This window comes from Schistocerca americana, chromosome 3, assembly GCF_021461395.2.
Source record: "Schistocerca americana isolate TAMUIC-IGC-003095 chromosome 3, iqSchAmer2.1, whole genome shotgun sequence".
In the NCBI taxonomy this organism is placed as follows: Eukaryota; Metazoa; Arthropoda; class Insecta; order Orthoptera; family Acrididae; genus Schistocerca; species Schistocerca americana.
Window position 1 is genome coordinate 866,944,676 of NC_060121.1, and position 16,568 is coordinate 866,961,243.

Genomic DNA, 16,568 nt, shown 5'->3' on the forward strand with positions numbered 1-16,568 from the left:
GAAAGATCACCTCTACACAGTAATGACTATGACAGAGACAATCAGAAAAACAGACAATATGGGAAACAACATAATTAATATCAAGGGAGACAGAATAACCTCATATGAACAACAGTCCACCGCGCAGTTACGACTCATGGAGAAATTCTCCACCACGTGACCGACAAGAAAAAAATTGCAGAAACTACCGACATGACGACAGACGATATAATCTTAACAACAGACCATAATTTAATCAGAACTGACGGGTTTCAAACAGGGCAGGGCCCTCTCGACATGGTGAATTTATAGAAGTTAGACCTCCAAATCCCAGTAACGACGCGCGACAACAAAGGTAACAGACAATGACTCGCACCGCAGGCAGCCACGTGCGCCGGCTGGCTCAGAGAAAAATAACATAGACGCTAATCTTGAGAAAAATTTGAGAATTCTTTGCCAATGTATACCACATGATAATTGCAGTGAAGTTGAAACTCTGCATACTAGGAAGAGTAAAGGATTGCACCACATTTCACATGTAAAACCGTTTATTGAGAGATAATCTGCTTTTTAACTTCAGCCTTTGCTATAAAATTTTTCACTTCAAGTTTCTAGTACGCTTTGTCACACTTAGAAACTGTTAACATCCAACAATGTTTTGAAGTTAACTATCCAGTCTAGAACCTAGGGAACATGTTTAGACAGTAATTACGAATGCATTGTTATAGTGAAGAGACGACACAGTGTTATTGTGTGTGTACATTCTTGCTTGTTAGTTGCACGATTACGTAACGACTATAAGGCTCACATACTTAGAACATTTACCGGTATTGCTAACGACATTTTAATGCAACATTTTGGTTTACTTGAAAATACATCCTGCATTTAAAGTACTTTCTGAGAGATACCAGATGACACAGTGGTTAGTTTATTTGACAGCTACACGATTATATCACGACGCTACTATGAGTGATACAATTTATATTATTGCTTTTGTGCTGTATGTGTTTTATATCTGCACAGTTTTTCTGAATTCTTCTGGAAAGTAAAACAAGTTTTAGTAGTAACTTTTGTCTTATAGCTACAATGAGACAGGCTTTTTCGTAGCACAACAATACGTTACGCTAAGGTACTTTCTTGATCACGGTAATGTACGTAATAACTACGATATCTATACGCATAGCATTTCACTTTTGTTTATTACGAGGTAAGTACATTGACTTCTACATAACTTTGCTTATGGACGACGATAATTACGACACTTGGCACATTTTTTACCCTTAAGTAATGACAGAAATTATCTTACAACAAGACGCACAGTTTAACGCTACAGTACACATATTTGAGTGATTAATTTTGTACTTAAAACATTTATTTTTAAAGATTTTTGAACTACAAAGATACAAAGGTTTTCTGTGATACATTTCATTCCATTCCTGTAATCTGTAACACCTGAGGGTATAATTACATTAATCCTCAGGGGGGTACACGCTTACTTTGTGTACCATGTGTGTGGCAAGCACAAGGAGCCCTAGCTATTATGGTATTTGCTTATACAACTTTACACATCGGTACCATATTTCTGTAACACAGCATTACACAGCTATCTGATCATTTAACAGAGAGATAAACATTTTTTTAGGACGTCAGTGACATGTTTACGCAATTACACAGGTGGATAACTTCACACTTACGAAATTGTATTTTGTCTGTACTTTGTGAACTCTTCATATTTTTTCGGAACCATTGTGATACTATGAGAGCTTTGAATGATGTGTTTGGTATGGGATCATGATTTTTAAAGTACATTTGAGGTAGAAGACACCACTGAAATGAGCAGAGAATTTCTTTTAGGTTTTGAAATTATTGCAGAAAGCTATGACGTTTTTGAAATTTGACTGAGGTGTTATGATGTTATTATTGTGACGGCGATATGTATTATACTATTGAGGTATGTTTATGATCAATAAGTCGATGCTGTATGAGGAATTTGATTATGCTACGTATTTATTATGATGAAATACTGAAGAAGTGTCGACGAATATGTATATATGTAATAAGGTAAGGAATAATGAGTAGGGTTGTTGTTGTTGTTGTTGTTGTTTTTGTTGTTGTGGTCTTCAGTCCTGAGACTGGTTTGATGAAGCTCTCCATGCTACTCTATCCTGTGCAAGCTTCTTCATCTCCCAGTACCTACTGCAGCCTACATCCTTCTGATCTGCTTAGTGTATCCATCTCTTGGTCTCCCTCTACGATTTTTACACTCCACGCTGCCCTCCAGTACTAAATTGGTGATCCCTTGATGCCTCAGAACATGTCCTACCAACCGATCCCTTCTTCTAGTCGAGTTGTGCCACAAACTCCTCTTCTCCCCAGTTCTATTCAATACCTCATCATTAGTTATGTGAGCTACCCATCTAATCTTCAGCATTCTTCTGTAGCACCACATTTCGAAAGCTTCTATTCTCTTCTTGCCCAAACATACATGGCTACACTTCATACAAATACTTTCAGAAACGACTTTCTGACACTTAAATCTGTACTCGAAGTTAACAAAGTTCTCTTCTTCAGAAATGCTTTCCTTTCCATTGCCAGTCTACATTTTATATCCTCTCTACTTCGACCATCATCAGTTATTTTGCTCCCCAAATAGCAAAACTCCTTTACTACTTTAAGTGTCTCATTTCCTAATCTAATTCTCTCAGCATCACCCGACTTAATTCGACTACATTCCATTATCCTCGTTTTGCTTTTGTTGATGTTCATCTTATACCCTCCTTTCAAGACACTGTCCATTCCGTTCAACTGCTCTTCCAAGTCCTTTACTGTCTCTGACAGAATTACAATGTCATCGGCGAACCTCAAAGTTTTTATTTCTTCTCCATGGATTTTAATACCTACTTCGAACTTTTCTTTTGTTTCCTTTACTGCTTGCTCAATATACAGATTGAATAGCATCGGGGAGAGGATACAACCCTGTCTCACTCCCTTCCCAACCACTGCTTCCCTTTCATGTCCCTCGACTCTTATAACTGCCATCTGGTTTCTCTACAAATTGTAAATAGCCTTTCGCTCCCTGTATTTTACCCCTGCCACCTTCAGAATTTGAAAGAGAGTATTCCAGTCAACATTGTCAAAAGCTTTCTCTAAGTCTACAAATGCTAGAAACGTAGGTTTGCCTTTCCTTAATCTTTCTTCTAAGATAAATCGTAGGGCCACTATTGCCTCACGTGTTCCAACATTTGTACGGAATACAAACTGATTTTCCCCGAGGTCGACTTCCACCAGTTTTTCCATTCGTCTGTAAAGAATTCGCGTTAGTATTTTGCAGCTGTGACTTATTAAACTGATAGTTCGGTAATTTTCACATCTGTCAACACCTGCTTTCTTTGGGATTGGAATTATTATATTCTTCTTGAAGTCTGAGGGTATTTCGCCCGTCTCATACATCTTGCTCACCAGATGCTAGAGTTTTGTCAGGACTGGCTCTCAGAAGGCCGTCAGTAGTTCTAATGGAATGTTGTATACTCCCGCGGCCTTGTTTTGACTCAGGTCTTCCAGTGCTCTGTCAAACTCTTCACGCAGTATCATATCTCCCATTTCATCTTCATCTACCTCCTCTTCCATTTCCATAATATTGCCCTCAAGTACATCGCCCCTGTATAGACCCTCTATATACTCCTTCCACCTTTCTACTTTCCCTTCTTTGCTTAGAACTGGGTTTCCATCTGACGATATTCATTCAAGTGGTTCTCTTTTCTCCAAAGTGCTCCCTAATTTTCCTGTAGGCAGTATCTATCTTACCCCTCATGAGAACAGCCTCTACATCCTTACATTTGTCCCCTACCTATCCCTGCTTAGCCATTTTGCACTTCCTGTTGATCTCATTTTTGAGACGTTTGTATTCCTTTTTGCCTGCTTCACTTACTGCATTTTTGTATTTTCTCCTTTCATCAATTAAATTCAGTATCTCTTCTGTTACCCAAGGATTTCTACTAGCGCTCATCTTTTTACCTAATTGATCCTCTGCTACCTTCACTATTTCATTCCTCAAAGCTACCCATTCTTCTTTTACTGTGTTTCTTTCCCCCATTTCTGTCACTTGTTCCCTTATGCTCTTGCTGAAACTCTGAACAACCTCTGGTTCTTTCAGTTTATCCAGGTCGCATCTCCTCAAATTCCCACCTTTTTGCAGTTTCTTCAGTTTTAATCTACAGTTCATAACCAATAGATTGTGGTCAGAGTGCACATCTGCCCCTGCAAATGTCTTACAGTTTAAAATCTGGTTCCTAAATCTCTGTCTTACCATTATATACTGTATCTGAAACCTTTTAGTATCTCCTGGTTTCTTCCATGTATACAACCTTCTTTCATGATTCTTGAGCCAAGTGTTAGCTATGGTTAAGTTATGCTCTGTGCAAAATTCTACCAGGCGGCTTCCTCTTGCATTTCTTAGCCCCAATCCATATTCACCTACTATGTTTCCTTCTCTTCCTTTTCCTACTGTCGAATTCCAGTCACCCATGACTATTAAATTTCCGTCTCCCTCCACTACCTGAATAATTTCTTTTATCTTATCATACATTTCATCAATTTCTTCATCATCTGCAGAGCTAGTTGGCATATGAACTTGTACTACTGTAGTAGGTTTGGTCTTCATGTCTATCTTGGCCACAATAATGTGTCCACTATGCTGTTTGTAGTAGCTTACCCGCACTCCTTTTTTTTTATTCATTATTAAACCTACTTCTGCATTACCCCTATTTGATTTTGTATTTATAACCCTGTATTCACCTGACCAAAAGTCTTGTTCTGCCTGCCACCGAACTTCAATAATTCCCACTATATCTAACTTTAACCTATCCATTTCCCTTTTTAAATTTTCTAACCTACCTGCCCGATTAAGGGATCTGACATTCCACGCCCCGACCTGTAGAACGCCAGTTTTCTTTCTCCTAATAAGGACATCCTCTTGAGTAGTCCCCACCTGGAGATTCGAATCGGGGACTATTTTACCTCCGGAATATTTTACCAAAGAGCAGTGGTTAGGGACTCTGACTTGTGAAAAAGGATGTTGGAAACCAAGAATCATACTTTAAGAGTTATGAGATGTGTGTACATCTGTGAATCTATCACAATGCTGGCGAAAATTTTTTGGACACTGTTATATTTATAGGATTTTGTTTCTACACGTTTGTAACGCAAATTCTCGACCTGTGAAATTTTTTTATATGAACTGTCACTGTAGCGCAAACTGCTGTCGTAAATATTTCGGTAAGAAAGCTAAGTGACCTTGACATAATGCGTTGTGGGCGCCCAGCAGCGCCAGTCACCTGGAGAAAAGGCCATTAGGTGGAGAAAAAAAGAGGCCATTAACCTCGCTATTGACATTCCTATGTAGAAAGCATCGCAAATATGACATGTTATTACTTCGAAACATATGATTATACTGTGGAGCTCATACTTTCTGCTACTTACTGAAATGCTTATGAATTGATGGGAAATAGTCTTACATCTGCACACCTGATTATGACAAGTGTCTTTCTATGAGAGTTGAGAGAATTTCTACTGACTTATGAAATGCCACAAAGCTATTGAATAATGTTTTTATGCTTTGCTTTGTGCACAGTTGCTTATTTCATTTGATATCTGGTTTTCAGCTGTGTTGCAGTATTGGTTTTATATAATAAAATTAAATGCATTAGCTAATGTGAACACTTTCTCTCAACAGATCTGTTAATTAATAATTTTATGATCCACATTCTTCAAAAAAGGTGCACTTGGAAAGAAAAGAACAATAAGAAGGGAATAATAACAGTAACTGCATACATAATTTTCTTTTCAAGTACTTAATTTTTTTGTAGAATAAGTTGTTGTGGTGCACCACTTTAATGACATAGACATTAAGATGTGAATAGATATTTCCCTTATCTGCATTGTTGTCTTTAGTGCACTATTTTTTCTGCTTGAGCTATGTCATATTTAGGTATAAGTTGTTGCATTTGCTGTTACTGTTTGCCAGGCATAGTGCTTCTGAATTTCACCTTGTATTACTCTCTTAAGCCAGTCTTGCTACTGATTTATTTTTCTTGTTTGCTTCACATTGCCTTATATTAGTTGTAATATTGCATTTGCTTTGCTAATTTAGATATACTGCTGCTTGCTTTGCCAATTTGCATGTTTTGTCATTGCTGTTTGTGTTAATTATTTTGTGCTGCTGCATTGCCTCGTCCCTTAGTTTATGTATCTGAGGTCAGTAGATTTAAGTTAGTTTAAGAGGGAGTAGGCTGTATAAGAGCATGAGTTGCGATGAACAGGAAGAAATGCATTGAGAAGTTCTACGAAAAAAGTTTGTAAAAAAAAAGGTACTGTACAATGAAGAATAATTATTTTGAAAGAGGATATGAGTAGAATACAGAAAGCAGGTATAGAAGGACTTTTTGGGAACAATGATGAACAAAGGGAGATCTCCAAGAAGTAAAGAAAGTTTCGTTTGCAAAATACTGCAGTAAAACAAACCCTGTCCTTTCCTTTTGTGTTATTCCACTATGTGTTTGTGTACCCTTGTGTATTTGTGTTCTTCCTGTCTTTAGGTGTTTATCTGATACGAGTTATGTTGTAGAATTTTTCTAATAATATGATATTTACTTTGTACAGATGTGTAGACACTATTTATTCTGTTCAGTTTTAATGCTCATGTGTGAAATTAATGTTTCGAAAACTATTTACTTTTTTTTATTTACTGATGTCATAATTCCTGTATCACTGATGTATATGTTATTTCAATTCTTTTATAAAGCCTGTATTACTACAAGTGTTATCTGTATTATTACGTTCTTTACTGATGTATTTTGTGCCTTTGTAATTGTATTCTCATGTTGTAAATTTGTAATTGTATAGACATTATTTCTTAAAATTAAGTTTGATTTCACTGCACACGTTTCTGTTGGTCACAGTATTTGCACAATTTGTGAGACGTTGGGACTGTTAGTGTTTGCACATGTGATAATAATTCAACAAGGGTCTGGTTAACAGCATTGCTGGTTCTAAGGACAATTCCAAAAATTTTGTGAGTGCACAAGTGTTGGTTTATGGACTTGCTATATTGTCCGCAAGGCTCTTCGATGGTGATTGTGCACCTGCACAGTCGCAACAGATGGCTGCTGGCCATCTCTACACGGACTGCAGTGGGACTGCACCTTTGGAGGCCCACCATTACCATAATCTCTTCCAGGACTACAGTGGGTCTGCTCTGTGATGACCTACCTACCAATATTCTTCAAGACTTCGACTGACTCTGCTGTGGGTTTGGTCTGTTGTGGCCCATTACCTGTCTGCATGTCAAGAGTTAGCATTGTCTCTTCGTTGGAAGGACAACACTACTTCTTCAAGCCTCCATGTAAATCCATTACTTCCGTGTGCATTTTCTTTTACTGCTCAGACTTTGAGAAAAAAACGGCAATTGCTACTGTGATGAATGATCAGGACTGTCTTTACGGACTGTGAGAAATTTTTGCTTTTGACCAGCATTGTATCGATAAGTCTGTGCATTTGATATGTTTGTTAGCGTTAATATAAAAAACTTTTAACAAATGTGTATTGGGCACTGCCCAAAACAATTTGTAAAACTTTTTGTGGGGAGCATGAGGGCTATGTAAGTAGGCTGTTTATGTTTTTATGTTGGTAACGTCACGTAGCGCTCTGTATGAAAATCACTGGCCGTGCTGTGTGCAGTCTGTGGCTGGTTGGCATTGTTGGAATATTCGCTATTGTAGTGTTGGGAAGTTGGATGTGAACAGCACGTAGCGTTACACAGTTGGAGGTGAGCCGCCCCAGCAGTGGTGGATGTGGGGAGAGAGATGGAAGAATTTTGAGAGCGGACGATCTGGACGTGTGTCCATCAGAAAGATAAATACATTGTTTGTTCTCTTTCAAAATCTTTCATTTGCTAACTATGCCTAAAGTGCACTGAGAATTACCAAAGTAAACAACGAAAACATTTTATGCTCACAAAAAGCAGTTATATGTTTCCCTCGTTGTCTTACACAGTCTAGGTAAGACTTAATATTCTCATATGCAGCATACCAGTTTTTCACTTGATTTTCCTAAACTTCAAGCAATATTCTCACCTTGTTGACGTTGCTCTTCAATAGATATTATTCCTTTATAATGTGAACTACTGCCCATCGCTTTCGAAGCCAGCAGGAAAAGTAATCGCTCTATCAATTCATTTTGGTTGATATCTGTTGGCTATTTGCCGGAGACCGTCTTCCACTCATTATAAGTAGGCTGTTTAGGATTTTATGTTGATAACGTCACGTAGTGCTCTGTATCACAATCACTGGCTGTGCTGTCTGCTGTCTGTGGCTGGTTGGCATTGTTGGAATATTCGCTGTTGTAGTGTTGGGCAGTTGGATGTTAACAGCGCGTAGCGTTGCACAGTTGGAGGTGAGCCGCTAGCAGTGGTGGATGTGGGGAGAGAGATGGCAGAATTTTGAGAGCGGACGATCTGGACGTGTGTCCATCAGAAAGAGTAAATTTGTAACATTGGATATCATGAACTGATACATATATATGATGACTTCTGAATATTATTAAGGTAAATACAGTTTGTTCTCTTTCAAAATCTTTCATTTGCTAACTATGCCTATCAGTAGTTAGTGCCTTTAGTAGTTAGAATCTTTTATTTAGCTGGCAGTATTGGGTCTCGCTGTATTGCAGTAGTTCGAGTAACGAAGATTTTTGTGAGGTAAGTGATTCATGAAAGGTATAGGTTATCGTTAGTCAGGGCCATTCTTTTGTAGGGATTATTGAAAGTCAGATTGCGTTGCGCTAAAAATATTGTGTGTCAGTTTAGTGTTGATCAGAATAAGTAAGGAGAGAAATGTCTGAGTACATTCAGTTTTGCTCAGCTGCTTGAAAATCAAATAACGTAAGGGGTTAAGCACAGTAATTCATAAATTTTTTTAAGGGGACGTTTCATCGTGAACGTGTTCACAATCTTCCTCCTCCTCCTCTTCTTCTTCTTCTTCTTCTTCTTCCTCATCATCATAATAATGATCACTATAATCATCTTCTTCGTAGTCATTATACTCTTCTTATTCTCCCTTTTCTCTTCCCTTCTGCTTTCGTAAATACATTGGCTTTAACGTCCTCATCTTTGTGCGTCTTTTTTCAGAATAATTTTTCCTATCTCTGCAGTGATTGAAAAGTGGGTCTAAATGGTTTTTCCAGAACAGAGTCAGCTTCAGCTTGCCCTTTTTTTTTTACACTAACGGTAGTTACCTGTGGATATTTGGTCCAAATTTCAAGAAAACTTGGAGATATTTTGTTTAGGAACGGCGGAATTAGGGTATGAAACTGATAACATCTCATTATGCGTCTATAAGAACGGTAAGATTTCGCACAAATATATCGAGAGTGAATTTTTCGCTCTGCAGTGGAATGTGCTCTGAAACGAGAAAGCTGTGCGTCGGATCGAGACTGGAACTTGGCACCTTGCCTTTTGCAGTCAGATAAAAACGAAAGGCTAAATTCGAAGATTCCGAATTCGGTACACAATTTTAACCTTTCAGGAAATTTCATTTCGACGCACTCTTCGCTGCAGTGTCAAAAATACAGTCTGGCAATATCTCCTAGAACGTGGCTAAGCCATCTCTCCACAATATCCATTCTCCCAGGAGTGTTAGTCGTGCAAGTTTCACAGGAGAACTTCTCTGAAGTTTGAAAGACAGAAAGTTAGGCACTGGCGAAAGTAAAGCTGTGTGGTACGAGTCGTCAGTAGTGCTTGAGGAACTCCGTTGCTGGCACGATACGAGGGTCGTCCACAAAGTAAGTTCCGTTTGTATTTCTATCAACGGTAGTGCTACGATCGCAGTTCCGAGAATGCGCAGCAGTTACTCTGACTCAAGGAGAAGACATGTACGCCATTTTCAAATCGCTGCTGCCGACGTGTACTTTGTAGTGCTTCTTTATAATGTCAGAAGTAATGGAAAATGCCGCCGCGTGTGAAATCAGATCTGTGATTCGTTTTCTAAATGAAAAAAAAGTTAAACCAAAGGAAATTCATCGGCAAATCTGTGAGGTTTACGCACAAAATGGTATGAGTGATTCAATGGTTAGAAGATGGGTCAGACTGTTCAATGAAGGACGTGATCAAGTGAATGATGAAGAACGAAGTGGACGCCCATCTGTGGGTACTGATGAACTGGATCACACAATTGAAGAGATGATTGGTCTGTATGAGGGCTGGCTGCCCTTTGTGATAGAAAAAATGAGTTAAGTGTTCAACGATGAACTTGAAGGTGTGTCGTGTGAGTCTGCCCAGACCAAATGACGAGAACAATGACAATCGAGATGCAAAAAAAGGTCGGCAGAGTACGTGCCCATGAAAGGCAAAGGTCCCAAGTTCGAGACTCGGTCTGGCATACAGTTTCAGTCTGCCAGGAAGTTTTATACAATATGTAAAAGAACAACATATTGACTCGCTGTGTTTCGAAATAGTGGGACGCCCTCCTGTCTACAATGGAATAAATAATAGACACAAATAAAGTTCCAAAACGATGCACTTATTTATCTTTCCTCGGTAATTGTGCAGTTAATAATTAGGCGAGAAGGATAAATGCTCAGTACCTGTTTCTTGTTGCTCCTTGATGAACTTCTTGCTTTTATAATGTTGTAAGTGACTGTAATTGAAATTTCTCGTTACTAGTGAGTATGATTAGAGCTGACAAAGTAATTCTGACATTGTTTGCATTCACTTGTTTTATTTTCTTCATATCACGAATTAAACTTCCAGTCCAAAATGAACATGAACTAAACTTGTTCCAGACAAAATACAGTCAATTAGATCACGCAAACTTCCAACTCATTCCACCATCACGTACAGACTTCAGCTAATGTATTACAAATTACTCTGTAAGAGTCCGACTCCGAATTTCCCTCTGCCACTCCAACAACCCGTCTACAATTCCAGCGATATTTTAGGTTACAAAGATATGCATACATAATGGATTTATTCGAGGTTTCTTTCAAAGAGATACAGACAGTTAACATTTCGTTAACAAAAGCATCTCTTTCATCAATTCTGTTATCTTGAATGATTACAGGAAACAATAAGTATTACATTAACAGTGTATTGCGAGAGTTATATGTGCTTCTATGTTTCGCGAAAATCGAGGTGTGTCGAGCGGTTCCATTACAACAGGTCTCATGAGAAGTTGAAGTGTATGCTTGTTGAATGCATCTTCTCCAAAGAGTTTCATAGTCTACAGGACTGAAACAGGAGTCAGACAAGAAGACTTCTCTCATCCGCCCTAGAACGAGTTTTCTAACCTTTAGACAAGATAATCACAGAAGCTATGTGTTCTAATAGAATATATCTGAACATATTTCGTTTCGCTGAGGGCATTGATGTTTTTGCTTTTGGTGCAAATATACAGCAAGTTTGAAAGGAAGCCCGACAGGCGACTGTAACAAAACTGAAGCAACCTATAAGGAATACATCCTATGGAAAGTTATCATTTAGCAAAGACTTTGTTGAAGGAAGAAATCAGGAAATATAACAGTAGTGGAAAGATTTAAATTGCGAAGTAACACAGATTTATAGATCATGTTTACAAAATTACAGATGAAGACTAAAGCTCAAGGGGGACATCCAGAATGAGTTCCAGCAATCTGACAAGCAAAACTGTAAAGCATTTTGAAAAATTAATAGCCATACCCTACTGACTTAGGAAAGTGCTTGAAGACACAAAAGAAATGAGCATAAATAAGTAACAGATTGAAGATAGAACACAATATGGAGATGAAATGAGGTTGTGGGGAAGGTTCAGAAGAAAAATAATTTCAAAGATCTTGGAAATAGAAGACAACAGAAGAATGTAATGGAAAAGTGAATAGAGAGAGGAGCGATGAAGAAAACATAGAGCTAACTTAGTTTCTTGGTTGAAATGGCTCTGAGCACCATAGGACTGAACATCTGAGGTCATCAGTCCCCTAGAACTTAGAACTACTTAAACCTAACTAACCTAAGGACATCACACACATCCATGCCCGAGGCAGGATTCGAACCTGCGATCGTAGCGGTCGTGCGGTTTGTAATATTAGTAATTTTCGCCTCACAAACATTAATATACGCTCAATAGTAAACGCCTGATGGCCTAAAGTTATCGAACAATTGTAAAGTAAAAGAAATGAACCATCGCATAGCATCGACAGAAACTATTATTCTTTATCTTTACCGTTCTTGCGCGGTGCCAGTAAATCTCTATGTACATGTATCGATTAATGGTGTAAAAAAGAATTCTGTTGTTTCAAGACAAATGAGGCTTTTCGCGCCTCACCTTTTACTGTTTGTATTCCATGAGAGGCGGACGCGGACTTGCTGTGTTCCGCAACTGTATTTTATATTCTATGTGAAAATATTGAGTGAAAATGCTAAATGTTATTTTGTCAATCAGAAAGCATGTAGTTTCTTGTAACTGATATCGAACAGACAGAATCAAGAGGACATTTTGACTGTTATGTATAAATTATTTAACCACAATGGTCATCTATTGTAATTTAATATGAAAAGGTACGTAGCATTAAAAAAAAAAGTGTGTTAAAGATAAGTGTGCTTATTTTCGTAAATTAACCTTGATGAGTCCATCTCCTTATTTACTTAACTGTTAATTATTTTGTGTTACTTCATCATCAGAAATTACGATCACGCTGATGGGCCGAACGCAGCATGAGGCAGAAGGAACATTATCGTTTTCCTATTATTTCTGAACCAACTCTTTTTAATTGTGTAGTGTTGCATTTCTTTTAAAGTCTATAAATCTTCTGGTCCCTTAGTGTTGATCCGGGTATGACTACATCGCGACTATAAAAATGCACAGAAATGATAATGTTTCTTCCGAGCGATCTCAAATATATATATCAATATGCTGCTCTTATTCAGGTATTTAATGGTCAACGTATGTTATTATAATAGCGTATTAAATCCCTGATTCTGTTGCCAAGTGGCCCACCAAAATATTCACTTTTTCGACATTAAAAAAAAAGTAACAATTCTTTTTATTTTTGTCCCCCAAGAGCAACGCTACACTTGGCGCCCGAACAGGGACTTGATCAAAAAATCATTTCATGTATGTGTTTAAAAAATTTTCTTTGCTTGTTCTAATAACTGTTTCATTTTTTCATGTGGATACAATTCAACCGAGAAAGAGAAGTGGGAAAACCTTTTAATTAATTCAGAAGAACGATTGATTAAATTACCAAAAAACGCGAGTATCCAGCTGTATCATTATCAAGACAGCCATAGTAAGTCAAATTTTTATACGCAGTAGCCAAGCTTTCGTAGTGACGTAGCATCTTTCGAGTTGATCAGAACGTAAACCTGTCTTTCCTTGCCTTGAAACAGCTTTATTTCAATTTGTCCATAGTCCATTCCTATGTAGTTAAATTCAGTGAAAGTGTAACATTGTTGTCAGTGCATAAAAAAATACGATATGGCGGATAACTACGCTCAAAACTGGTAAAACGTGTGATATTTCATTTGTTTGTAATTAGTAGGAACCATCTTGTCTTCTTGGCGTAAATGAACGTCAGTTGTTACCCAGAGTTAAAATTTTATCTTAGGTCCCAGTAAGCCATAGCACTACGTCACAGACAAACGACTGACGGCAGTGACAAACAATATCTGTAGCATTTTGACGTTTGACAAATAATTCATGAACATGGCTGACGGTAAACAGCGGACACAAACAAAACCAGACGACAGCGGTGATGCGAATGGACCTCACTATCCATTACGATCACGCGCGATAGGTACACGAGCGGAGGCAGAAGCAGCCTCGACCGAAGTTTTAGAAGCTGGTCCTAGTGTGCAAACTATTCCCGCTTTTGAAAAAAATGACTTGGCTGCAATGATCGAAGCAATAATGGAACGCAAGTTTGAAAGTCAAAGACAGAGAGAGGCGCAAAGACAGGAACGTGAAAAGCAGGAAAAATTAGATGAAAAGGCCCGCGAAGAAAAAGAGAAGGCCGAAAGACGGCATAATAAAAATCAGGTCCTTACAAATCTGTGCAACTCAGTAAAAGAAGACATAAATTCAGTAAAAACAGAAATAAATTCGGTAAAAACAGACATAAATTCAGTAAAAACAGATCTGCAAACGGAGATAAATGACCTAAATACACGGTTAAATTCGGTAAAGGCCGAACTAAAGGCAGACATAACAGCTGATTTAAATACCCTGTTGGGTAATGTCCAAAGCCAAATCAGTAGTCAGATCACGATCATGAGGCTAGAAATTGACACACAAGTAGAGTCAAAAATAGAGGATATTTCAAAACGGTTAGATGAAAAAATCGAAGCAGCCAAGGGGGAGATAAATTCAAAAGTGATAGAATATCAAAAACAAGCTGCGACCTTAAAAGAAGATTATACTGCAATCTCTGATGAGGTCAAAGGAGTTAAAACCGCAGTAGACACGATCGAGAATGTTGTTGATGATCTTTCGAAACAGATTGAGACTCTTAATGTAGAGGACCAAATAAAGAATACTGTTAAGGCACATGCTGAAGCATTGTCTGATCACTACCAAGAGTGGATTAAAAACAAAGACGGAGTCATAGAAAACAAGGTCAAGAACGAACTCAGGGAAACTGTCAAAAACATGACCTTTGAAATATTGGCAGCCCCTGGAAAAACAGGAGACACGGTGATGTCAGAATTAGGCCAGATAAGACGAGCGTTAGCTCAAGATTTACCTGAATGGCGTCAACAGATAGTTGATGAAGTTCGTACACTAAAATGTCAAGTTGAAAATTCCCCACCTCCCGTGTCAGGAAACTGGAATAATTCACCACGAAGTAATGAACAACAGCAGGTACATTACCGTTCACCATTTGTTAACGCTCAAACTCATAGTTCTATAGAAGCACAAGTTAACCAGAGTACCAGCCCACCCACTTTTGTCAGTTTGATGCAGGAGGAAAGCGTGATCAAACATCGTATTTTTCCGACCTTTCACCCACAGAAAAGAGAAATTCATCCTATAGTGTTCCTCCGAAATTTTTCAGGAATTTTCCCGAGTAGCTGGAGTGACCGCCAGCGAATTCAATTTGTTAGTGGATTTATCGTAGGCGATGCTGCCTTATGGGGAACCGAAATGGTCGACTCTTGTAAAAGTTACAAAGAGTTTGAACAGATGTTTTTAGCTAAATTCTGGAGTTCTGGTGTGCAGCAGCGCCTGAGAAAAGAAGTTTACAACGCCGAAGTGTTTAACAGTAAGCGTGGTAGTTTGAGAAGATATTTTGAAAAGTATTTAGCGAAAATCAAGTTCTGGGATTCGCCGATCACCGCCAAAGACGTTATTATGATTCTAAAAACTAAGCTACCGATTGCGATCAGAGAAAAGTTAGTAAACGTGTCTGAGGACGATACGGACACTTTCCTATCTGTGTTAGACTCGTTAGATCTGATTTACGAGGACGCTAGAGTTGATGTTGGCAACGCCCACTTCAGTGCAGGCGGCCAGCACAATACAGAATACGCAGGCAACAATGGTGGCCAAGCGAAAGCGCGTCACAGCGACAGCCAGTACCAACCCCACAACGGTTTCAAAAATAAACACACTACGTACTCCAACAGCAAACACAAAAATAAGTACAATAACGGCCAGAGATACAATCCAATATATAATTCGTCACCACCTCAATACGAAAATGCACATTATAACACACAACCCCAGCAATATGGAAACACGCAACCGATCAACGGGAATTATCAAAACGATCAGTCTTACGATTCAAATCGACAGTGGAAAAGAAATAAATGGCATAATCAAGGTGGAGACCAATGTACACCTTTCAGTAACGGTTACAATCAACACATGCCACAGCAAAATACCTTTCAGCCACAAAATATACACTTCACGCAACAAGCGAACGGACCTTCGGGAACTCTGAAGCCTAAACGCCCGCATAATACGCAAATTTATTATGCGCAAGCGAATACGCCAGGACAACAAGATCCGTTTCCAACAGAGTTCGTACCACAAAACCAACACCAGTTCCAGACGGAAGAAACATTAAGAAATATAAATCAGCAGGAAAGTAAGCGTCGAGCGGAAAATTAAAAGCAGCACCTTTGAGCCTCCTAGAGGATGCTGCAGGTTTGAATGGGGGCACCCTGTCCGTTAGTCCACATGAAATTAAAGCAATTAGGTATGACAAAGAGACAAACTTACGGGATGATCTAGTAGCAGACACTGAGACGAAAGACAATGATGACATATGGGACGAACAAGTTCAAGCTTCCATAAGGGTATCAATTGCCAACATACCTGTAACAGCTATTGTAGATACAGGAGCTAATATAAATGTCTTATCTTTATGTTTATTTAAGCAAATATCCTCTGTATGCAAAGTTTTATCACTTCCAATTCAAGGTTGCACCATATCGGGAGCAATTGGTCCACTAACACAACGTGTAAATCTTCAGACTCAGCTTCAAATCCAGATAGAGTCTATTTCAGTAACGTGCATTTTTCTTATTGTTAAAAACCTATCAGTGCCATGTATCCTGAGTATGGAAT